This window comes from Gorilla gorilla, chromosome 17 (assembly GCF_029281585.2).
Source record: "Gorilla gorilla gorilla isolate KB3781 chromosome 17, NHGRI_mGorGor1-v2.1_pri, whole genome shotgun sequence".
Taxonomy (NCBI): Eukaryota; Metazoa; Chordata; class Mammalia; order Primates; family Hominidae; genus Gorilla; species Gorilla gorilla.
The window spans coordinates 102,986,499-103,011,688 of NC_073241.2; the positions used below are offsets into that span (position 1 = coordinate 102,986,499).

Sequence of the window (25,190 nt, forward strand, 5' to 3'; positions counted from 1 at the left end):
AACCTATTACCATTCCTAAATAGAAAGGCACAATTGGCGAGGGAAAAGGCATGAGGGAAAGAGATTTGCTGATAAAATATGTTTGGCTTTGTGTTTACCACCACTGTTTATTGCATTGATTATATTTTAATTAGAAAGGCATATACACATTTTGACAAAGTCAAACAAAGAGTTTACAAATAAAGACAGTAAATCCCCATGCTTCTTGGACCTCCAATTCCACCCCTCAAAGTAAATACTCTTAACTATTGGATGAGTCTAGTTCTAGTACTTTTTTATATGCTAGTAAAACTTGGGTGGCTAAATTCTGATGAGTATCAGCACAGCAGACAGAGAATGGGAGGAGAAATGCAAAGAAAAACATGTTTCCAACCCTGTGCCAGATATATTAGATACATGAGGTGAGAGACCTCATTAATCTTGTTCTGATAAACCTCAAGCCTCAGAGCACCATCCAGGATAGAGTCACAACTTTAAAAATATTCGCGAAGAGAAGGAGAGATGGTAAGGAGGAAAGAAAGGAAAAAGGAAGGAATGAGAGGAGAAAAGAGAAAAAATCTAAAATGTTAAATTCTACCACAGCCCGATTGAACGAGTTTTATAATGCTGATTTTGCAGATTAAAACACTGAGGCTTGGAGAAGTTAAGTAATTAGCCCAGAAGTCCATGCTGTTGCTACTAAAACAAGCTGCCCGTGGTAGGTACAAAGTGCTATTTAAGGAAGACCTGTTCTGGTGAGCTGCCATGAGGGAAGTGACATGCAGACTTCAGGAAGACAAGTCATCTGAAGTTAAGTCTACAAGGCAAAGAAGGGATCTGTTCCAGGGTATTGCCCATTACAGAGCTTCATGTATTCCCATGCGACAGACCCCACAGGCCAAAACACATTTGTCTGACTCAGTATTAAGCTTTGTCAATTGCTCAGACTTTCCCTTAGACTATTATATTACATGAAAGATATGATGCCTTGAAGCAAAGATATTAAAATACAAAAAGAAAGATAAAATAGAAGCATAAAAAGGTAAAATACAGTGTCACATTGTTGTACCAGTTAAGTCATTAAGCAAAAAAACATTGTGAAAATTATGTTACATATTTTAATTTTACAATTAAATAACTGATTCATCAGGGTTCTACCAAGATGACACTAATTTATTCAGTTTATTTTCAGAAATTTATTCAGTATACTTTCAGTTCATTTTCAAAATAAAACAAAAGCTGGAAACTCACCAATAACCTAGATGACCATGTTTGCAAATACATCTGACCATAATAATTTAGAGAAAGCTGTGACTTGGTTATAGTACATTTATAGTAAGTTTTAAAATCAGGTAGGGTAACTCCTCCAATTTATTATTTTTCAAAATTCTTTTTAAAATTTAAGCCCCATTGCATTTTCCTATAACATTCAAAATTATCTTGTCAATTTTACAGAAAAAAGCCTGCTAGCATTTTGCAAGGGGGTAATAAATCTATAGATCAATTTGCTGTATTACAAATATTAAATCTTCCAATGCATGATGATGGTGAATTACTCCAATTATTTAGGTCTTCTTGAATTTCTCTGAGGAACATTTTCTAATTTTCAGTATGATATGTCTTATACTTCTTTTATTCAGTTTATTACTAAGAAACTAATTATTTCATGCTATTGTGAGTAGAATTGTTTTCCTAACTTAATTTTCAGATCATTTGTTGATAGCATAAATGCAATTCATTTTTGAATACTGATCTTATATCCTGAGACTTTGCAAAATATTCTGTTAATTTGAGAAGTTTTATATGTGTGCATTCCTTAGAAATTTTTTTTTCTTTCTTTAATTTTATTATTATTATTATTATACTTTAAGTTTTAGGGTACATGTGCACAACATGCAGGTTAGTTACATATGTATACATGTGCCATGCTGGTGTGCTGCACCCATTAACTCATCATTTAGCATTAGGTATATCTCCTAATGCTATCCCTCCCCACTCCCCCCACCCCACAACAGGCCCCAGAGTGTGATGTTCCCCTTCCTGGGTCCATGAGTTCTCATTGTTCAATTCCCACCTATGAGTGAGAACATGCGGTGTTTGGTTTTTGGTCCTTGCGATAGTTTTCTGAGAATGATGATTTCCAATTTCATCCATGTCCCTATAAAGGACATGAACTCATCATTTTTTATGGCTGCATAGTATTCCATGGTGTATATGTGCCACATTTTCTTAATCCAGTCTATCATTGTTGGATATTTGGGTTGGTTCCAAGTCTTTGCTATTGTGAATAGTGCCACAATAAACATACGTGTGCATGTGTCTTTATAGCAGCATGATACATAGTCCTTTGGGTATATACCCAGTAATGGGATGGCTGGGTCAAATGGTATTTCTAGTTCTAGATCCCCGAGGAATCGCCACACTGACTTCCACAATGGTTGAACTAGTTTACAGTCCCACCAACAGTGTAAAAGTGTTCCGATTTCTCCACATCCTCTCCAGCACCTGTTGTTTCCTGACTTTTTAATGATTGCCATTCTAACTGGTGTGAGATGGTATCTCATTGTGGTTTTGATTTGCATTTCTCTGATGGCCAGTGATGACGAGTGTTTTTTCATGTGTCTTTTGGCTGCATAAATGTCTTCTTTTGAGAAGTGTCTGTTCATATCCTTTGCCCACTTTTTGATGGGGTTGTTTGTTTTTTTCTTGTAAATTTGTTTCATTGTAGATTCTGGATACTAGCCCTTTGTCAGATAAGTAGGTTGCAAAAATTTTCTCCCATTTTGTAGGTTGCCTGTTCACTCTGATGGTAGTTTCTTTTGCTGTGCAGAAGCTCTTTAGTTTAATTAGATCCCATTTGTTAATTTTGGCTTTTGTTGCCATTGCTTTTGGTGTTTTAGACATGAAGTCCTTGCCCATGCCTATGTCCTGAATGGTAATGCCTAGGTTTTCTTCTAGGGTTTTTATGGTTTTAGGTCTAACGTTTAAGTCTTTAATCCATCTTGAATTAATTTTTGTAATTGATAGACCGCTAGCAAGACTAATAAAGAAAAAAAGAGAGAAGAATCAAATAGATGCAATAAAAAATGATACAGGGGATATCACCACCGATTCCACAGAAATACAAACTACCATCACAGAATACTACAAACACCTCTATGCAAATAAACTAGAAAATCTAGAATAAATGGGTAAATTCCTCCACACATACACCCTCCCAAGACTAAACCAGGAAGAAGTTGAATCTCTGAATAGACCAATAACAGGATCTGAAATTGTGGCAATAATCAATAGCTTACCAACAAAAAAGAGTCCAGGACCAGACGGATTCACAGCCGAATTCTACCAGACATACAAGGAGGAACTGGTACCATTCCTTCTGAAAATATCCCAATCAATAGAAAAAGAGGGAATCCTCCCTAACTCATTTTATGAGGCCAGCATCATCCTGATACCAAAGCCGGGCAGAGACACAACAACAAAAGAGAATTTTAGACCAATATCCTTGATGAACACTGATGCAAAAATCCTCAATAAAATACTGGCAAACCGAATCCAGCAGCACATCAAAAAGCTTATCCACCCTGATCAAGTGGGCTTCATCCCTGGGATGCAAGGCTGGTTCAATATATGCAAATCAATAAATGTAATCCAGCATATAAACAGAACCAAAGACAAAAACCACGATTATCTCAATAGATGCAGAAAAGGCCTTTGACAAAATTCAACAACACTTCATGCTAAAAACTCTCAATAAATTAGGTATTGATGGGACGTAACTCAAAATAATAAGAGCTATCTATGACAAACCCACAGCCAATATCATACTGAATGGGCAAAAACTGGAAGCATTCCCTTTGAAAACTGACACAAGACAGGGATGCCCTCTCTCACCACTCCTATTCAACATAGTGTTGGAAGTTGTGGCCAGGGCAATTAGGCAGGAGAAGGAAATAAAGGGTATTCAATTAGGAAAAGAGGAAGTCAAATTGTCCCTGTTTGCAGACGACATGATTGTAAATCTAGAAAATCCCATTGTCTCAGCCCAAAATCTCCTTAAGCTGATAAGCAACTTCAGCAAAGTCTCAGGATACAAAATCAATGTACAAAAATCCCAAGCATTCTTATACACCAATAACAGACAAACAGAGAGCCAAATCATGAGTGAACTCCCATTCACAATTGCTTCAAAGAGAATAAAATACCTAGGAATCCAACTTACAAGGGACGTGAAGGACCTCTTCAAGGAGAACTACAAACCACTGCTCAATGAAATAAAAGAGGATACAAACAAATGGAAGAACATTCCATGCTCATGGGTAGGAAGAATCAATATCGTGAAAATGGCCATACTGCCCAAGGTAATTTATAGATTCAATGCCATCCCCATCAAGCTACCAATGACTTTCTTCACAGAATTGGAAAAAACTACTTTAAAGTTCATATGGAACCAAAAAAGAGCCTGCATCGCCAAGTCAATCCTAAGCCAAAGGAACAAAGCTGGAGGCATCACGCTACCTGACTTCAAACTATACTACAAGGCTACAGTAACCAAAACAGCATGGTACTGGTACCAAAACAGAGATACAGATCAATGGAACAGAACAGAGCCCTCAGAAATAACGCCGCCTATCTACAACTATATGATCTTTGACAAACCTGAAAAAAACAAAAAATGGGGAAAGGATTCCCTGTTTAATAAATGGTGCTGGGAAAACTGGCTAGCCATATGGAGAAAGATGAAACTGGATCCATTCCTTACACCTTATACAAAAATCAATCCAAGATGGATTAAAGACTTAAACGTTAGAAATTTCTACATACAAGGCCATACCATCTGCAAATGTAGACACATGTATGTCTTTCTTTACAGTCACTATTCTGTTTGTTTCTTTTTCTTGCATAGACTAAAAACTCTAATAAAATTTTGAATAGAAATGTGGGCATCTTTCTTCTTTCCCAGCCTCAGGGTGAGATCATTCAGCCTTTCACCATTATGAATAACGTTAGCTATAAGTTTGAGGCAGATGGTTTTTATAACTTGAGAAACTTTCTATTTTTATTGTCTTTGAGAGTTTTTATCATGAAAAGAGATGAATTTTGTCACATGATGTTTCTGGACCTTGGTGCTATGTGATGAGACTGCATCTTACTTAAACTTTGGCAGTAGCTGACTTCCTCTGAGACCACCGCAGCAGGGGAAGAGGAGATATCATCTCATGGTTTCCAGGTTTCCCGCTCTGTCTCTGTTGACTCCCAGGTTGGTGGGGTGGGGGAGGCTCCTTGTTACTGCTGGGTGGGGATGTGATTTTCAGCTTCCCTCTAGGCCTCAGCTGACACTTCCTCTGCTGGGAAGGGTGGGAGTACCTTGTGGTGCTACCCTATTGCCTCCAGTGGCACCATGGAAGGAGAGCCCTGGCCCCCAGCCACACTTCTGTGTACCAGCCTGGAGGGGTTGGGGTGCTTTGTTACAGTCTCAGAACATCTTGATTCCCCACTCAGCATTGGCTGGTATGGGCAGGTGGGGCTGTGATGTTTGACTGGATTAGAGCAGTTATTGTATAAAGTTTTCTGTTGTGTTAGGACGTCTCTTTCCAGATCCTTTTATTGACAGAGTCTGGCTTTGAAGAGGCTTTTTAAAATCAATTAATTTATTTTTACCATGCTCACTGACATCTCAAGGTTGCCAGCTGCTTCAGCCCCAACTTGGCATAAAAAAGGCAAAAAGAAAAGCCAAGGAAGTCACCTTGCACTATTTCTCAAGATCTCCTGCCAGCCTGCCTTCTCTTCACCTTTTACAATTTTCTCATGTTTGTTTTACAGATGATGTTCAGGGATTTTAGTTATACTTAGTGGGAGGAGTAAAGAAAAGTACAAATTTTAAAAAGTACATCTACTTCCTATATAACATTTTCTAATTATGAAATAATTGTTTTATCCTGGTAAGATTTCTGGTCTTAAAGGTATATTTTGAGATACTAATTTAAAGTGCCCAGGTGTCTTATGGTTACTGTGTACTTGGTGTATCTTTTCCATCCTTTATGTTCAACCTATTTTAGTCCTTGCATCTAATGTGAGTTGCTTGTAAATGTATCCATCATACGGTTGGACCTGGCTTTTTATTTGGTTTGACAATCTCTGTCCTTTGAATGAAAGGTGTAATCTATTCACATTTACTATAATTATTAATGTTGCTGGATTTATATCTGAAATTTTGCTATTTGTTTCTTTACGTCTGATATCTTTTTTCATTCCTCTGCCCTCATTTGCTGTCATTTTTGTGCAAAATAAATACTTTTTAGTAGGCCATTTTAAATGCACTGTTGGGGTCTTTTAAGCTACTTTTTGTGTTATTTTCTTAATGGTTGCTCAAGGGGTTATCATATATATCTTAGATTATTACAATCTATTTCAGATAATTACTTAATTTTGGTAAAATGCTGCAGGTTTGCTCCAATATGGTTTTAATTTCTACCCTTTCCTGTGTCCAATTATTATCACTTATACCATATAAATACTTGTTATAAACCCCCAAATACTCTTAATGTTATTGTTTTAAAAATTATTTTTCATTTTATTTATTTATTTATTTATTTATTTTTTGAGACGCAGTTTCACTCTTGTTGCCCAGGCTGGAGTGCAATGGCGTGATCTCGGCTCACTGCAACCTCGGCCTCCCAGGTTCAAGTGATTCTCCTGCCTCAGCCCACCGAGGAGCTGGGATTACAGGCATGCGCCACCACGCCCAGCTAATTTTGTACTTTTTAGTAGAGACGGGGTTTCTCCATGTTGGTCAGGCTGGTCTCAAACTCCCGACCTCAGGTGATCCACCCGCCGTGGCCTCCCAAAGTGCTAGGATTACAGGTGTGAAAAAAAATTTAATTAAAAAAAAGGAGAAATTACACATTCACAAACCCACATGCACATGTATACATGTATTTTCAGTTGTCCTCATACACAGTAGTTGTGTTCCATAATATCACTGCAAACAATCAATTAGTGAATACTGAACTGTTACTTCTAGGGAAAATTATGATTATGTTTCTGTGAAACTCTGGTCCCAACACTTTAGGCAACCAATCAATATTTGATCTTGTTTTATGTGTGTTTCTGTTTAAACACACCCTATTTAATATACTGTATATTGTCGATCCATTAAGATTGAACTTATAGCCAATGACACTTTAACTCATACATGAATGAAGCTGATGTAATATATGTATTTTCTCTGTAAGGCATACCACAGCCTTCTTATACATAGGAATGCTAGACAGTACTTCATCACTATGCTTGAGGGCCATTGTCAGCAACAAAATCACCAAGAAAAGGACAAAAATATGGTACTCAGTAGACCATAAAAAGGATACTTGTTTATGGTATTACAGTGAAATAAAGCAGAGTATTGCCTTGGCCTGAACTCTGGTGAAGACTGTGTACATTGAGTGACTTTGATTTTGTACTGCTCTGTGTATGTCTATGAATGACCACAAAAGCCCTGAGTATTGATTTTGGGGTTGTAAATAAATTTTAGTGAGTATGTGAATTCACAAATACAGAATCCATAAAACCTTAGGATTCATACACACACACAATATTTTCTATTTAAATACATACTTTTCAATGGTGATCTTCATTACTTTCTGTGTACCTGAGATACTATCTAGCGTTATTGATGTTTCCTTTCATCCCGTATCTCCTTCAACAAATACCTTTATGCACTTTTACTTATGTCATTACGAAACTCCTATTATGTACATGTTGACACACAAAATGGTGTCTTGTATGTCTGAGTGTTTATTTGTCTTTAATCATTTTTTCTCTGTTCTTCAGATTGGACTATTTCCAATGATCTTCAAGGCAAAGTATTTTTTTTTCTACCATCCCAAGTTTGCTGTTGAGCCTCCCTTGTGATTTTTTAACTTTAATTGTATTTTTCAACTCTAGAGCTTCTATTTATTTCTTTTTTATAGTTTCTCCTTTTCTGTTGAGAGTTCACATTTATTGATTTCATATTTACTTTTGATTGATTATCATATTTTATTTAACATTTAATTATAGCTTCTTTTAATTTGTACATAGTTGTACTAGTAAATGCTTGCCTGATTTTCAGCACATCTCAAATATTTTTGTTGAAAGCTCAACATTTTACTTAATACACAATACTCAATATTTATCTTTATGTTTCTGAGATTTGTGTGTTTTTTTCCCTCTTCTTTTTTTCCTCTGTGGAATCTATCTCCCTTGCTCCCTTGAGTATGTGGCTACTGAGGACTATGTTAATGTTTTTCAATCTTTATTTTCTTACCTTAGCTTCCTAGTGATTGTTTCTATATATCATAATTTATAGCTCAGCCAATGATTTGGGCACACGCTGCGCTCAAACACTTCTAACTATAAGGATTACACCCTTTGCTTACCAATCTGTGTGGAGGGCATAGAGTGAATTCAAGGTTCAATGATTTTTCAAGTCTCCCTTGGCTTTTATTTTTCACCTGGCCCTCTCCTGTCAAGCATATTTGCTTGTGATGTATAAAGAGCCTAATTGGCCCTTCCACGGCTCTCTCATTTCCAGAATCTTCCACATTCTATTTTTGGGTAGTGTATCATTTACCCCAACAGATACTACAATCTCAGGCTAGCAAAGTGGTGGGTTTTCCCTGCTTGTTTTCAGCGGTATTACCCATTTTTTAGTTAAAGGTGCCACAAAGTTTATTTCCTTGCTCCAAACTGAGTCAGCTCCCTTTGCCTGCAAAGCTGCTGCTTTTCTGGCTGAACTTATGCTGGTAAAACTTTTTTTCACTTACTGATTTGTGGAGAAGGGGGAAACAATCCCAGGCAGAAAGACAATAGACTACTGCTGTTCTTACTCAAATCTCTACCGTGGATATTTTTTCAAGAAGAAAGATGATCAATTTGTTGTCTGTCTTTAGTCAATTTACAGAGCCCTGAAACTGTTGTATTAGACGATTGTATATGGTTTTGTTCTTTTTTTGTGTAAAGAGAATTAACCTACCACTTTATCCCTTGATAGCCAGAAGTCTCTCCCTCAATCTTTATATAACATAAATTTTACACACACGGAAAACAAGGTTAGAGAAAGAAGTAATTTAACAGATTTTGGTTGGAATTTTACTTCTCCTAGTTCTCTGTGCTGTGTTCATTTCACCAAAGCTTGCTGCCGTCTCAAAATGGTGTATTATCCTGTTTTCCCCCTCAACTTACTAGAAAGGCTGATTTATTTTATGTGTTCCAGTGACCACAAATTTATATTTCAAAAAAGTAAGAAATATACCATAGCATACCATACTAGGGTCTTAAAATCAAAAATAAATACTTTCTTTAGAGTAATTGGGTGATTTTTCTTTAAAAATAAACATATAAAAACAGCACATGAAGCATTTTATCGTCTAATTCAATATTTTGCTTTGGATTGGCTGCTTTTCCAAAAGACTATTGATTTCTCAATGTCATTTTTTTCTAGTTTCTCAGCTGCAGACTTCAAGTATTGCATTAGGTGCTGACTACATAGTAATAATCCGCTTGATAGCATCTGTGGTTCACACTGGAATTGTATCCAGAATCAGATATTATTTCTTTACCTGATTTAAGCAAAAATAAGCCTAGCTAGGTTTCATGCATTGTGTATCAGTATAAATAAATAATACACCTTCTCAATGAGCCTCTTCTTACTTATCAGGTAGCCAGATAAACAGAAAAAGGTGCCATGACCCCAGCTGATATGTCAATCTCCTTATTTATACATGGAGAGGAAATAAATTGTACTCCTTTCAACAGTCAATGTCAAATTTGATCAGTTCCGACTCCAGCTAAGCACTGAATATCAGATAACTTCTCTAACTGAATATTTATATTAGAAGAGGTTACCTGAACAGATGAATGTTATACATAGTAAAAATGTATATATTGTATTTGGGTGGGGAAAATATAGGACTCATTTTTATTTCAAATTAAGAACATTTTGATTCTTTTGGGTTGTTTGGGTATTATAACATTCATTACAATCATTGTGGGTATTATAACATTCATTACAATCATTGTGTTCTATATTCAGGGTGAGTTACAAATGACGAGTTTTTTGCATCTCCTTTTGTGAGAAAATGAGGTCTATTTCCCTATCCCTTGACTGTGGGCTGGCCCTGTGACAAGCAGAAAGTAGCATGAGTGATATTGTGTGACTGACAAGCATTGGACACAAAAGGTCTTCCAGTTTATAATTTCACCCTCTGTTAATGCTGTCTGCCATTGTGTGAACAAGTCCAGGCTGGGTTCCATGAAGATGACACACCAAGTAGAAAAACAGGCCTCTTAGGGGAGACATTCCATCAGTCTCAGCCATTTCAGATATCAGCGTTAGGACCCAAGTATCAGTGACACCCTCCAGAAGCAGCTACACCTCCTTTAGACCCTAACTGACCACAGTGAGCCTGGGCCACTCTACAGGGAGCAAGAAATAGATCCTCTTGAGCCCAGACTAATTTGTCAACTAAGAACTGTGAGCAACAAAATGCTAGTGGTTTTGGGTCAGGTTTTGGAGTCATTTATCCCACAGAAATGGATAACTAATATGATTTTTTCTTAGAATAAATTCAAACACGCTTGTCAAATGCTTTGAACATTCAAACAAATACACACACATACACACACACTCCTAATACAACCACCACAAGAAACAACAACAATAACTTAAAATTTAACCATGATTCATGCTTATAATGTGTAGTCAACATCCCTTAGTTCAGATTCAAAACTTAGAAATTTAGGTGTCAGAAATTTAGAGTAACAAGTAACAACCTTCTAAAAAATGACTGGGATGCACTTAAATTCTCTTTAAAATGAGTCAAATACCTCCTACGCAGATATATTAAAGGGGATAACTTTGTATAATAAAAAGGCCTCAGGCCTTGAAGTAAAATAAACCCAGCTGAGACGCCAGCCTTGCCACTCACTAGCTTTGAGAGCTTGCTTCTACTAGGCCTGCTACTTAATACCCCTATCTCCTTATTTGTCAAAATGAAGATAAATGTACCTACTTCAGAGGGTTAGTGTAAGATGTAAAGATGTGATATACAGAATATACCTAACACTGTATCACACGCTAGTAAATATTACTTTCCTTCCCTGACCCTGATATTTACCCGTAGGGCTGAGAAAATATTGGAAGCTCTCTCAACATAACCCATTGTAAGTACACACTTCAAAGAGCTGAGGAAAGAAGGTATTTATATAAAATGTGTAAATGAATATAAAACATAATATAGAGATACATACATGTAAATAAATTAAAAACATAAAATATGTAAACCTATAAAATGTACAAATGAATATTGATTATATATGATAGCTCGCAACTTTTTAGCAATACCTGGAAATAATGAATATATTAGACTAATGAAAGTGTTTACTGTTAAAAACAGCTCAGGAACAGCAGATGGTATGGCTATAATTTGGATCCTAATCCAAGGCCTGCTCAAATCACAGCAGGAATCAGGTAAACTGATCAAGATTTTCCCTAAGACACACAAGGGGAATGGGGGATAAGGAAATCCCGCAGCACACCAACAAGTTCCATACCCGCTGATATATCTGTCTGTGCTTCTAATTTGTGTTCTTTCCTTTGCCAAATTTCAGGTATCTCTTGGGCATTTGTCTAAGGGAAAAGCAGTACCCCCTGTGTTGAAGGTGAGTTCTTCAGTGTGATGAGACTGCTTTGAAAACCAAACACCCGGGAAGAATGTGGAGTACGTGTCTGAACGATGCAAAGATGCCTCCTTGACACCACGCTCTGTATTTCTAGGCAGTTGTGCCAATCAATTGTTCTTGAATATTTTTCACTAATTTTAACATCTAGACGCTTATCTATTTTATAGAATTAAGGAAACATGAAGGTCTGGATTTTTTATAAAAATTTACATTTATACAAGGGGACTCAAATTACATAGAAATGCTCAGCATACAATTTTGCAGAGGATCAAAATGGTAGAGGTCTTCCAGTGTTATATTTTTATAATACATTTCTCAGGAATTTTAATAAACATCATTAATAATCTGCAAAAAAACTGCAGTCAAAAATCCATTGAATAAACTTTATATAAAAAAGTACATTACAGAAATGAGATTTTTACAAATATTTAACAGCCCTTCTTACTTCAACACTAAACTCTGCAAATTATCCTTAGCTTTTAAAATGTTTTCACATATACTCTAGACATATAGCCAGAATTCATGTTAATTTATGCATATTGTAAAACGCAAAAAATACTGAGCATGAAAATTGCCATGAAGATAAATGGGAAATATATTTTATAATGGGAATGTAGATGTATCACAAGTTGATAAATGTGTTACCTATTTAAACATCCAGTTTGAGCACAGAAAGGCTTGCATATATATTGTACAATTTACACATTAAAACAATTTATCTCCCCAAAATATTGGTGTGTACTTTATAAATTATCATTTACAAAGAAAGTATATATTCTTCCCTGCTGAATTATGAATATATTCACAGCAAATGCTTTATAAGTAGTCAGATAGTCAGTTATTTCATCTTAATCATTGATACCCCTTTTTACTATTCCTGTTGCCTTTAAAACCACAAAGAAGATTAAGTATAACTTCCTGCATTCCTTTCATGGGAATATTATGTTTTAGAGTCTGTTCACTGGTTAGGAATCCAGATAATAGCATTTGAAGCACAATCGAAAAAAGTATATAGCTGTTTATTTGTAGCTCTAATAAAACATCTGCCTGCTCTTTTTAAATTAGTAATTTCCTACTTAATGTACAGTTCATACAATATTTTAGACACATTTAAACTTAAAAGTAAATACCAATGCAGCATCACTGTTTTAAGATGCTTGATAAGTATGTTGCAGATTTTTATTTTAAATGCATGTCAGTTTATGCCTCCAGGCTACGTAAAGAAAAGATACTGAATTTCTTATAGTTGAAGAGTGGAAGAAAGAAAATATCCAACTTTTCTTTGCCCACCTTGGATGTGGTTTCTCTTATTGTTTCTCTCTCTCTCAGATATTACCAGTAAATCTTAATTTTCTTTCTTTGCCAATGAAACCCCTCCTTTGTAAATTTCAAAATAACTGGAAGAAAAATTTGGAATGTTCTCAATACAAAGAAATAATAAATGTTTGAGGGGGATGGATATTCCAACTACCCTATTTGATCACTACACTCTTTTTGTTTGTTTTGTTTTTGAGATAGAGTCTCACTCTGTCACCTAGGCTGGAGTGCAGTGGTGCGATCTTGGATCTTGGTTCACTGCAACCTCTGCCTCCCAGATTCAAGCGTTTCTCCTGCCTCAGCCTCCAAGTAGTTTGGACTACAGGCACATGCAACCAGATCACTACACATTTTAGGAATGTAACAAAATGTTACGTGTACCCCAAAAGTACAACATTACATATAGAGTAAAAATTATTTAAACAGCAAAATCGATGTGACTGATCCAGTGTCTGTATCTCCTAGGCATGATGATCTCCAAAGTGTGCAGGTGATTTATATAGTTCAGAGCAAAACTCTCAAGGTGACCCACTGAGATACAGGGAGGAAATATTAAGCCTCTACTCATTTCATCTGAAGCGTAAGGTACCCAGGAAGCTTCACTACTACATGAAGCACAGTTTGACTGGGGCACATCCGCTTGGTTCATGTGTCACCTGGGCTCAGACCGCTCGTGGTGCAGCATGTCCCAAGGGAAGAATGTGAGTGCCCACGGCAAGGGGCTGCTCACTGGCTCTGTTGCTGCACTTGTCTGTTTCCTTAAAGTTTACAGTTTAGGTGCATCCATGTAAGAGGATTTAAGAGGTTGTGCAATTTAATTTCAGCCAAATCAATCCCTACAGAGCAATTATTAGTTATAGAAGATTCCTGAAAAGGAATCATAAAAGGTAAGACTAAAAGATTTCTGAAAAGAAACCATAAAACGTAAGGCTAAAAGTGGATGCCCTGGCAGGGCTGATAGATCCTCCGCCAGGAGGGACACATGCAGCTCACAGACCACGGCCTACTCCCACCAATACGGTATCCATTCCAAAATCTGGGCACTGTTTGGATTGGTTATTTGAGATGTTATGACGTAAAAAAGACAGAACTTGATCCACTACAGTTAATGAGAAACTTCATCAGCTTCACATTAAACTAAGTGGCAATCTTGTCTTCATCAGATCTGCTACAGAATCAACCAAACACTTATTATCACTAATAGAAACATGGATTTACGCCCAAGATTATAAACAGTAATAGGGCCCTAAGTGTATATTATGCTGTGAGTTACTATTGCCGTATGATTGTAGGAATCATCACATGTATCACACAGAGCCTGTGCTGTGATTATTAAAAATAGGCACACGGAGCATAAAGACAATTATCTATGATTTTTTGGCAATGCTTACAAAATTTTGTTAAATCTTTATGTTAAATATCTACAAGTGCCATTTGTGGTTTGCTAACATTATTATCATCCTATATTCATATCACTTGTAAATATTTTTAAATGTATAATCAAAAGGAACATATGATTTTTTTTTTTTTTTTTTTGAGACAGAGTCTTGCTCTGTCACCAGGCTGGAGTGCAGTGATGCGATCTCAACTCACTGCAACCTCTGCCTCCTGGGTTCAAGCAATTCCCCTGCCTCAGCCTCTCAAGTAGCTGGGACTACAGGCACATGCCACCATGCCCAGTTAATTTTTTCTATTTTAGTAGAGACGGGGTTTGACCGTATTGACCAAGACAGTCTCGATCTCCTGACCTCGTGATCCACCTGCCTCAGCCTCCCAAAGTGCTGGCATTACAGGCGTGAATCCCCCTGCCCAGTCAGAACTTAGGATTCTTTTAAAATATTTGGAACACTGTTCTATGCCATTGATGAGGAAACAACTTTGATGTAAACAAGGTGACCTTGTTAAGAATCAAGATTCCTGGCCTACCCTTAGAGAATTCTGGTACAAATCATCAGACGATCCCATTCTGAGAAACGTTTTTATTGAACAAACTCCTAATTTGCCCTTTCTTTCTCTCCTACTTACAGCATCTTTGTTTTCAAGAAGAATTCAAAAGAAAAATGCATCTAGTGGTGCATTATTCCAACGGCTGTTGCCATTTTTCTATTGGAAGTCACAGAAGTAAGGAAGGGGTACGACAAAGAAAGGCATGCTGGCAGAGACCTAACCAGGGTGATTGGAATGGAAGAAACACAAACAATTTGGCTTCCCCAAACCCTGCTCTCTGAAGGAAACTCTCACCATTACAGGAGCAGATGGCTCTTCCCATGGCTCCCATCACTCTGTAGATGTAAAACTTGGTTGAGAATCTCATGACCAGATAACAATCATTTTCAAAATGGTAGAAAGCCAGCATACGCAGGAGCGTGCACAATAATTCAACGTCATATTTGATTCTGGCTGCTTTCCTTTGGAAGATTGCTTTTTTCCATGTGTATTAGAAAATACTCAAATATGAGGGTTGTTTTTATTTTTTTAAAGATAATATTTAGTTTTAAAAGGTTAATTGATGGCCATTACTGGGACATCGAAGAGTCCTGCTCCATTTTATGCCACCTGTCTCTGCCAAAATGGCAATGGCCTTGGGCAATTATGTGAAATCATAGAGTTTCATGTTGAAATTGAAAAATAATTTATAGATTTGAAAAATATACTTACGGCATTTAGTCCAACTAGGAAACTAAATTTAGAATCAATTGCACAGCCAATTGAAATAAAGCAGGATTATAAAACATAAGCTATTATGATAAAAAAAGGCTAACGTTTGCTCAACTCAGCTTTATTGTATAATCATTTTCTGGCATCAGACTTCCCAGAAAAGGCTGCATGAGCTGGCCAAGTCACTGGGCCTTGGTTTGCTTATTTTTATGTTGATAATAACAATAAAACACTCAACCCACAAAATTGTTGTAAAGATAAAAATAAAGTCGTGTTTATGAAAGTATTCTGAAGTATGTATGTTTAAAGCCCTATAGAAATATTACTTTTACATATACATAAAATGAGAAGATTGAAATTTTTTACATTTAAAAAATAATTTTGAATGCTATAGATCTGCTATAGCTCTATTACAGAAATCATTGAGCTTAAAATTAAGAGACTTGCATATTAATAACCAACATACATTTTGCTAACTATGGAACTCTATGTAATTAACATTCTTAGAGTTCTGATTTATAAATATTTCCTTCCTAAGTTACAAATATATAATTGGCAGTAAACCTTATTATACGTTATTCAAATTTCTTGAAGTTCTCCAATTCTCCTCATTATTTTTAAAATTATTCTTTAAAAAACATTGGGGAAACTCTCCAGGACATTAGAGTGGGTGAAGACTTCTTGAGCAATACCCCACAGGCACGAGCAACCAAAGCAAAAAGGAAAAATGGTATGACATCAAGTTAAAAGGTTTCATGGAAAAATGCTCATCATCACTGGCCATCAGAGAAATGCAAATCAAAACCACAATGAGATACCATCTCACACCAGTTAGAATGGCGATCATTAAAAAGTCAGGAAACAACAGGTGCTAGAGAGGATGTAGAGAAATAGGAACACTTTTACACTGTTGGTGGGACTGTAAACTAGTTCAACCATTGTGGAAGTCAGTGTGGCGATTCCTCAGGGATCTAGAACTAGAAATACCATTTGACCCAGGCATCCCATTACTGGGTATATACCCAAAGGATTATAAATCATGCTGCTGTAAAGACACATACACACGTACGTTTATTGTGGCACTATTCACAATAGCAAAGACTTGGAACCAACCCAAATGTCCAACAACGATAGACTGGATTAAGAAAATGTGGCACATATACACCATGGAATACTATGCAGCCATAAAAAATGATGAGTTCTTGTCCTTTGTAGGGACATGGATGAAACTGGAAACCATCATTCTCAGCAAACTATTGCAAGGACCAAAAACCAAACACCGCATGTTCTCACTCATAGGTGGGAATTGAACAATGAGAACACATGGACACAGGAAGGGGAACATCACACTCCGGGGACTGTTGTGGGGTGGGGGGAGGGGGGAGGGATAGCATTAGGAGATATACCTAATGCTAAATGACGAGTTAATGGGTGCAGCACACCAACATGGCACATGTATACATATGTAACAAACCTGCACATTGTGCACATGTACCCTGAAACTTAAAGTATAATAATAATAAAATAAATAAAAAAGGTTTCTGCACAGCAAATGAAAAAATCCACAAAGTGAAGAGACAATCCACAGAATGGATGAAAATGTTTGCAAACTATCCATCTGACAAGGGATTAATAGCCAGAATATATAAGGAGCTCAAACAGCTCTACAGGAAAAAATTGAATAATATGATTTAAAAATGGGCAAAAATCTGAATAGACACTTCTCAAAAGAAGACATACAAATGGCCAACAGGTGTAGGAAAAGGTGTTCAATGTCACTGATCATCAGAGAAATATAAATCAAAACGACAGTGAGATATCATCTCACCCCAGTTAAAATGACTTTGATCCAAAAGTCAGGCAATAACAAATGCTGAAGAGGATGTGGAGAAATGGAGAAAAGGAAACCCTGGTACACTTTTGTTGGGAATGTAAATTTTTACAACCACTATGGAGAACAGTTTGGAGGTTTCTCAAGAAAAACTAAAAATAGAGCTAGCATATGATCCAGTGATCCCTCTCCTAGGTATATACTCAAAAGAAACAAAATCAGTATATCAAAGAGATGTCTACACTCCCACATTTATTGCAGCGCTATTCACAACAGCCAAGATTTAGAAGCAACCTGAATGTCCATCAATAGATGAATGGATAAAGAAAATGTAGCACTTATATACATAATGGATTACTATTCAGCCATAAAAATAAATGAGATCCTGTCATTTGTAACAACACGGATGAAACTGGAGGTCATTGTGTTAAGTGAAATAAGCCAGGCACAGAGAGACAAACATCACATGTTCTCACTTATTTGTGGGATCTAAAAATCAAAACAATTAAATTCTTAGAGACAGAAAGTAGAGGGATGGTTGCCAGAGGCTGGAAAGGGTTGTCAGGAAGGTGGAGGTGGTAGTGATGGGTACCAAAAAGATAGAAAAATAAGACCTAATATATGCTAGCACAACAGGTGCTAGTAAAAAATAATTTCATTATTTTTACATTTCGTTAAAATAATTTAATTATTTTAAAATATATGATGAAATTATTTTTATTTTGTAGAGTAAAAAATAATCTCATTATACATTTAAAAATAATTAAGACTATAATTGGATTGTTTTTAACACAAAGGATAAATGCTCGAGGTGATGGATACCCCATTTACCCCGTTCTGACTACTATGCACTGTGTGACTGTATCAAAATATCTCATGAAATCCTATAAATATATGCAGCTGCTATGGACCCAAAATTTTTTTAAAAATAAAACTCATGTAACCCATAAATATGTACACCTACTATAAAAGAAAGAAATAAGAAAATTAAATAATTATTTAAATGTTACTTTTAAAGAATGTAACATTTTTACATTGCTTTCATACATTGTTTCATACATTTCCTACATTGCTTTCATAATTGCATTAAGAAGCTTTATCCCAAGAACATGAATAGATTAATGTATAATGAAAACATGAGATCTTTGATCAAGAATATTATTTTAACAAATGGTGATTATTTGCTCAGAACAAAGGGTTCTTAAATTTATTCACACCCAGTTATGAAGATAAGGCTTTAAGGACACTGTGTCATGGCAAAATTTGCAACTTTTTTTGGCAGAGTAAATTTTGGATCTACCAACATTCTATCATATATTTTATATCTAAGTAACACCTAAGTCTAAGTCATCATAATTCCTGTGTGCATTCTTCTGTGTTCACCTGTTCTGCATCAGAAATTGCATGCATATTGCTCTCAGGGTTACTCCGAAATATGTGCTATAAAGATCAACACTGATGTCCCACAGTAACAGTAAGACACAACATGTGCACAGCACAGACACATGGGAGAGAGTAACTGGAATCTTTGTCAGCTCCACTGCTGAAGCACTTTTGTCTCTAGTTACTAAAGGAAGAAAGAGAATCATAGACAAGTTGTTTATCGTGAGACTGAAAAGGAAGCCACTACTAAGGAGTGTTAGAATTTAAAATGTGACTCATGCTTTTTACATTGCTTTCTCTTCCACCAAAAAAAAAAAGTTATTTTGTAATCAGAATCCACCTTTTGTTTGATTTTGTGCATTCTTAGGCAATTCCATCTATTTCGTACATATTTAACTAATGCATTCATACCAGAGCTTTGTGTCTTTTTTTTGGTAATAGAATTTGTCTAATAAAATATTTGGCTCTTGTTTAGAATATTTTATTTACAGTAAAGAAAAGCCTTGTGAGGGATTGTAATACCATGTAATTCATAAACTGCATTAGCATTAGTTCAAAGAGAGAACTGCTACTTCAGAAGCCAATATTCCATGATGTTAAAATTAGTTTGTAGCATTTGGAGAAGAAACAAACATGTTACAAAACATTCTTATATCAAAAATAATGCATATTACAGTCAGCTCACTATACACAAGGTGGTGGAGACAAAAGTTAGGATCTTGGTGCCAAGATCCTAGGCGCCCCACAGGATTAAAGGGAAAATAAATCTTTAATTAAAGTGTCATTGGGGTTAATAATTTCTCTGTGTGGACCAATAACTAGAGAATGAAGAAATTCACCCCCAAAAAATTGAGTTGCACCTAGTGGGCCATCCAAGAGGCAGCTGTGGAGCCCCTCTGCACAGATCACACATCCTGTCTCTTAATCTCCAATACCCATCCACAGCTGGATATGATGGTTCACAGTGTAAGATGAAAGTGCATTAGTTGTCTGATGATTTACGATGACTTCCATTAACTAATTCAAAATAAATTGAAAACACCAAACAGTTAAATTGATACACTAAAGTAGATCATTGTTTCTGGGTCCAAAAGTTGAGTTAACATTTTTTTCCCTTGCCCAAATTATTCTGTGTTTATTTTCTCTAAACCCAGAACACGACTGCTCTGCATCTTTATTTTAGTTCTTCTTTTGCCATGAAAACTGAAATATGATGCCCATTGCTTCCTCCTGCTGTTTCCCAATTGCTCTGAGCTAGATGTTGCGACCGGCCTTCAGGAAGCTGGCTTCCTGGTACACTTTTTTCTCCATAAATCTGCCCAGACAACGTTCTTTCTCCATGCACTTTCCTGTCCCAACAATCCACACCTTAACACATCATCTCAAAAACACACCATAAACCACCCCAAGGCTTCTCTTGTGTCACATTTGGAGCAGGTGTGTTCCATTCACCTCTCTCAGCCATTGACAATACAGCGTCCATTTAGTACCATACTCAGACCCAACTCTGACATGCTGTCATTTCACATCTTTGTTCACCCAAAGATCTCCAAACCAGCTGTACTATTTAAATCATAACACACTTTAAAACTGAACAATATTCACAGTTTTTATCCTGTTTCCTTCACTGTTTCTACTGCACTTTTTTCTCCAATAGCCACTTCTTTCTTCTCTATGATCAAATCAATCAGGCACTTGGATGACATTCCTACAACTTCCATCACCTTTTCCTACCCAGGATGTGAATCACAGCAAAAAGTCCCTGGACATCATCCCAATACTTAAATTATTAATGCCTTCAAAGCTTTGTCTTTTTCTCCTTAAGACATTTTCAAAAGCAGATAAAAATTCCTCTCTGTTTCTGAATGACTCTACCCACTGAATTGTTTCTGATGACGGTGTTGTTTTACCTTCAGGTGCTCAGACACATGGGACAAATGATTACAGGTATTACCATGCTATTACTGTGCCTACTTTATACCAAGTAAGGCGTGCATTTACCCAGAGTCCCAGAGGCAACTACAAAGAAATGATAAAAATCCAGGCTCCTTGCCTCCCAGCTCTCTGACAGCCTTGTAGGATGTGCTCTATTTGTTTCTACAAAAGACACACACCTTATTTCATAAATAACTATAAAAATCAAAACGTTGGTGCTAGTAGTGGGAGTAGTGGGCAGATACAGGTTTCAGTTGTCCTTTTTCTAAAATTACCATATTTGAGGACTTTATTTAAATAATTTCTGGGCCTCAGTATATTTTTCTGCAAGATAAGCAAGTCAGCTCAGATTGTCTCAAGAGACCTTTCTGCAAACAGCCTATCTGTATATGGCTGGTTCCTTACATTTGCAGTCAAAATCTCAAGCAAGATCAGGACATTAGCAGCACAGATGGCCAGGGTTAGCCACGTCATGTCTTACCATTAAGCAGAGTGAAATCCACTGGTTCATATGGAAGTAGATCTCCATTATGTGGCCGTAGTGTCTTGCTTGACAAATGGAATGTGGTTCCAAATCACAGGACACATTTCCTGCATATCACTGGTCTTCAACCCGGACTTCATCTTGAGTCATTGGGGGAGCTTTTACAGAATCCTGATATGTGGAATCTCATCCCAGTTCAATTCAGTAAGAATTTCTTATGTGTATTTTAAAAGGTTCACAGGTAATTTTTGTGGAGCCAAGGTTGGGAACCAGTGTCACATACTCTACAAGTATTCTGGAGTGAGGCTCACCCCAGTCTCCTCTGCTGCTGTGGACCAGCTCAGAGAAAAGCAAGTAAGTCTCCCTCACCTCCTGCCCATGGGCCAGTCCCTCACTTGGAGCCCACAGTGGACATCAGCAGCCCTGCTTGCTCTTTCATGTGGAGCTATGGAAACTAAGATCCTCTTATACGTCTTCCGAAAGCTCCAGGGCATGCGGAGAGTAATGTCCCATCTTCTTCCCAGGTACAATGTTCCACGGCTCCTTTTCATCTTCCCCTTTTGGACTATACCAGTATTCCAGTATTCCAGACCTTTTAGAAGTCTCTAACCAGAAGTAGCTGCCAATTTATGGAAACACAAATGTCCCCATACTCCAGGAGACACATGCTCTTCTAGATATTTATGCCAAGGCAGACCTGTTAGCTCAGCAGCCTTCTCATAGAGCAAAAAGATGCCAGCCTCCCATTTTGGCAGGTGAACTTATATTCTCTAGGGTAATTCTCCTGGTGTGGTTCAAAATATTCTTTCTTCTTCCCCCTAAAGCTAGGAGAGGAAAATGCATTCCTAAGCAACCTTCTCTCTGTATCTATTTATTTTTAATTGACAAATTTTATATATACACATTATATATTATATATAATATATAATATTTCTATTAAATATATATTTATCATGTACAGCATGTTGTTTGGAAATATGTATACATTATGAAATAGCTAAATTGAGCTAATTAACATGCGTTACCTCACATTTATCATTTTTGTGGTGAGAACATGTAAAATCTATTATCTTGGTAATTTTTAAGAATGCAACACATTCTTATTAGCTACAATCACCATGTTGTACAAGAGATCTCTTGAACTTAGTCCTCCTAACTGAAATTTTGTACCCTTTGACCAACATCTCCTCACCCCTGGGGCCCCCAGCCCCTGGTAATCTCCTTTCTACTCTCTACTCCAATGAGTTCAATGTTCAAGGAGTCCTAAGGCTCACTCAGCTCTCTCTCCTTCCCTCAAGTTCTCTGCCCATAAGGATGTGTTTGCAGTGCCTGTGGCTGCCTCTGAATGAGCTTTAAGGAGTAGCTGGCCCCATTTTTTTAGCTCTCTTAAGGATATAGGAATACTAAATGCCTTCTATTTCTCCAGTTTCGATTCTAGATGCTAATTCTGAGGAAAGAGGAACACCACCCTCAACATCCTGTTAAACATAAAGAGGTCTTTTATAAAACTGATGCTTTTCACTATAACATTGATTTTATTAGAGTTGCTGTAAAATCTTGCCTAAGGCCTGCCCACCTTTGTGTTATTTTACACTACCGTAATCTAGAAAAGGAAGAGAATTTAGATGATAGTTCATGCCCTTATTTTAGAGGCATAAACCATCATCTAGTTCATGATACTTGATGAGATTCAAAACGGAGAAATAATTTGCCAAAATTATGTAGTGGCAGAAATGGGAGCAGTACACAAATATGGATCTCCCAACGCAAGGCTCAGCACACTCCCCATAACACAGAATGAAGTGGTCTTGAGCCCATACATATCAGGAGAACATTCTTGTAATCGGAGAAGATAATGTTTTATCAGATTCGAAATAATTTATGAGGCTCTGCTGGGTGTGTCTTCCAAGTTCTCTTAGGAAATGGTTACTTCTGATTTTGGAAAAAAGTACCATGTGTTAATGTTAAAAACAGACACAACTATTTGTAACTCATATGGCAGTTTTTACAATATCTGTCTGTTTTGATGTAGAAAAAAGAAGAAACAAAATTTCCCTTCTGAGTAAATTTTTTCATGTATGTATGGAAGATTTGCCTGTATTCAAATATGTGTTTTGGTATTTTCTTTAGCTATGTCCATGAAAAAATCAGTATAATAACTTCTAGTAATCAAGTAACATTAAACTTTTTCTACTTTTTGTCACTTAGTCTTATATAATTTGTACATATAGAGCTAATCACTATTAAAACTTTTTATTTTAAACAAGAAATCTATCATGTTTTTGTAAGTCATATATCAACCTGTTTTCACCACAAAGTGTTGCAAAATAATTGACTATGTTAGCAAAATTGTAAATCTGAGAACAGCACTTCTTTTCAGGTAGAAATGCAGCAACCATATTGATCGCTTGCGTTTACATCACACGATGCTAAATCCAATACTTAGCACTCAAAGCAGGAGCATCAGATGAGAGCAAAGGGGAATATATGGGCCAAGTTGCTTTCTCTTCCATGAAAGTCTCCCTTTTAAATGAATGACAGGATGTAACCTGTGGAACCAGATGGTCTTCCATTTCACAGAATTCTGCTCACCTTCCAAGCATTAGCAAGCAGGTGACAAAGCTGAGTATGATTTAAACCTTCATATTTAAGATGAAAAGAATGTCATCAGAAATATGGTGTGCAAAACATATGTGACGTAAGTTTTAAAAAATAGACACCTGATGAGCACTCATGCACGTGGAATTATGTAAATATAAAAATAACTTTAAATATCCTCAGTTTAGTTTAAATAGTCATTGCAACAGTTGTTTTTTAAAATATCGCAATAGATGGGAAATGCAGAACCCTCTCTTCTTGGCAAAAGCTGATTTTGCAACAATTCTTTAAGGATAGAGTCCAAGATTTTAATTGTCTGTGTATCAGTTGGACATCTACCACTGTGAGGTCAGCAAAGGGCTTCTGGTTCTTTTAACGCACTGGCTTAATTTGGAAGGCAGTTCACATATGTTTTCTCTAAGGGGTATTACAGGTTTAGCCTAGAGAGCCTACGTCTAATTACATTTACCAATGGAATTCAGTACTTTATTACAGTCAATATTTTATATTAAGAATAATATTTTTAATCATAAAAGTATTCTAAAGCATATTCATTCATCAAATCACGATTGAGCAACTTCTCTATTGGACACTGTTTGATGATGATGGTATGTGAAGATGAATAAAATGTGGCCACCTGCCCTCAAGAAGCTTAGAATTTAGTGGTAAAAACAGAAACAGGGCGAGTGATACCACTGCTGTGGTGGAGTCCAAGGGTCATAGAGCTCAGAAATGAGAACGGTTCATATGAAGAATTAGGGGGCATGTGTCTGCACATACAGAAGTTCCTCTTTGTCTGTGGGAGGATACGTTCCAAGACCCCCAGGGGATGCCTGAAACCACAGATAATATATCCAATATATACTGTGTTTTTTCCTGTACATATGTACCTATGGTCAAGTTTAATTTATTAAAGTAGACAAAGTAAGAGATTAACAACAATAACAATAAAATAGAATAATTATAGCAATATGTTGTAGAAAGAAAAACGTTATGTGAATGTGGTCTTCTCTCCCTCTCTCTCTCAATATGTTGCTGCAATGTACTCACTTATTTCTGGATGACAATTGACTGGGTAACTGAAACCACGGAAAGCTAAACGGCAGATAAGGGGAGACCATCCCCAAGAATTTCATCAGTTAAAGGACAGAAGTACGGGTTGGCACCCCAAGAAAAGGAGGTAGTTTCAAGTGGAGGTATTTGGGGGTTGAGTAGCTTCGGCATCGTTCAGCAGAAAGTAAACTAAAAGAGAGAAACTGTAGCAGAAGAGGAAGGGCAGTGAGT

General features: G+C 36.6%; 1 long non-coding RNA gene across 1 annotated transcript in view; it reads right to left on the minus strand.

The window, feature by feature from the left end:
• The window catches only part of LOC129528171 (uncharacterized), a 45,445-nt gene that overhangs the window by 17,980 nt on the left and 2,275 nt on the right, over positions 1-25,190 (minus strand). Inside the window, exon 2 of the long non-coding RNA XR_008673396.2 lies at positions 21,306-22,132. This is a non-coding gene — a long non-coding RNA (uncharacterized lncRNA). The remainder of the gene's footprint in view (positions 1-21,305; positions 22,133-25,190) is intronic.